Here is a 2062-nt window from a genome sequence, read left to right as displayed (position 1 = left end):
AAAGGCTCCCCTGCCTTCTTTTTTTTTTTTTTTTTTTTTTACTTTTTTGCGGTACGCGGGCCTCTCACTGCTATTGCCTCTCCCGCTGCGGAGCACAGGCTCCGGACCCGCAGGCCCAGGAGCCATGGCTCACGGGCCCAGCCGCTCCGCGGCACGTGGGATCCTCCCGGACCAGGGCACGAACCCGTGCCCCCTGCATCGGCAGGCAGACTCCCAACCACTGCGCCACCAGGGAAGCCCAGACCTGCCGACTTTTGATCCTCAGCACTCAAGGCAATGTCCAGGACATAAAATATTGAATAGATGTCTGCTGATGGAGTGGTTGAATAGATTTCAACTGTTTTATCATTTACAAGGACTTCACATACACTAGTATATCGGAAGATTCTAGAAGTTCTGTCTCTTCCAGCCTCCCTTTGGCTTTGGCTATAACAGCCCTTCAGCTCAGCCACATGGTGGCTGAAGCTTGTAGTTCAGAATAGTGGACGCCAAATCGGTTAACCGAATTTCCCACTATTTAACCAGTTAACCTGATACTATATCTAAATTTTAAAGTAATAATTTATAAGCAGTTCCCAGGTGATGGTGATGATGATGCCCCTGGTCTGAAGACCGCACTTTGATTCCCACTGACCTAGACAGTGAATTCAACCTGACAGACATCTTAATGGTTAGGAATTGAGTTTATCAGTTGTTTGATTTGATGTAATCAGGTTGGTGTCTTGCCACTAGATAGACAAAGCCTTCATTTCTGTCTTATTCCTTTTCCTCATTAAAAAAGAAAAGAAAGCTTGCATTGATTTGATGGACACATCAAATTAGTAGGATGGCAGGAGTGCAGTAGTGAACAGCCGGCCCCCGACAACAGCAAAAGCCCTGATTTGTAGCATTTCCTCCCATGATGTAAATCCCCTCTGTGGCCAATGTCAGACTTTTTTTCCAATTATAATTCAGAAAACTTGGAAAACATAGAACTTCATTAAAAGAAAAATAACACCAAAATACCACCACTCAGAGATTACCACTATTAACAATTTTTTGGAGATCTTCTGGGGGTTTTTTTGTATTTATATGCACATTCTCCTATGATTATGGCCAATGTCACGCTACCAGCATGAACTCCTGGGCCTGGGGTTGGGAAGAGAGGGCCACGCTGGGAGCAGCAGGTGCTTTGAATTGGATGAGGCCCAGCCCTGTTACCAACTAGACGCTTACCCTCTGGGTGTGTTGTTTAATCTCTTTAAGCCTCAGTTTTCTTATCTGTAAAACATCGTACAAACTGGTGGGGCTGCTGGGAGGAGTATGGAAACCTGCTGTGACACACCAGGCAGGCAGGCACTCCAGGGGCGGTAGCTGTGATGTGAAAGGGACTGGAGGCCTGGCCACGCTCTCAGGTAGCTGTGCTTGAGCTGTTTTAAATGCCATTTTCTGTGAGAGTGCTAGCGAGAGCTGTAACATCTCTTCCATCTCACTCCTGAAAAAAACTTCCTGTGGCTGTTCCCTTGGTCTGTGCTTACTACATGTGATTGCTTAATTTGCTTTGAGTCTGTTCAGCAACCAGTGTGAGCTCTGCTGGCACGACATTAATTGCCCTGAAGAGTTTGCACTGAATGTCCTATTTCTGCTTCTCATTTCTATCTGCCTCACTGATTTGGTTCTTTGTTCTATCACCTAGAAGATTTCATCTTCTGGGTCAACCACCATAAGGATGATTGGGGTCTTTTCTGGCCGTTTATTCCCTGCCTTTTTTGGGGGGTAAATTCTTAATCTAAACATGGGTCTGGTGCTTGGATTATAAATTATCCTGCATTCCTTCCACACAACAGCAATGCTAAGGGGTTGGCAACCTGTAAGCAGTTAAAAGTAGGCATGGGATTTATAATTGTGAAAAAATCTGGAAACAACTCAAAGGGCCAACAATAGGGGGTTGGTTAAGTAAAACTCTGTGTAGCCGCAAGATGCCTGCTATGCTGCAATTAAAAATGACATTTGTGAAGTGTTTCTAAGAATATAAGAAAACGCTATGGCTCGTTCTGTGACAAAACAGTATAAACACACACAC

This window comes from Neophocaena asiaeorientalis, unplaced genomic scaffold, assembly GCF_003031525.2.
Source record: "Neophocaena asiaeorientalis asiaeorientalis breed wild unplaced genomic scaffold, Neophocaena_asiaeorientalis_V1.1 scaffold220, whole genome shotgun sequence".
NCBI classification, from domain to species: domain Eukaryota; kingdom Metazoa; phylum Chordata; class Mammalia; order Artiodactyla; family Phocoenidae; genus Neophocaena; species Neophocaena asiaeorientalis.
This window is presented reverse-complemented; position numbering follows the sequence as displayed.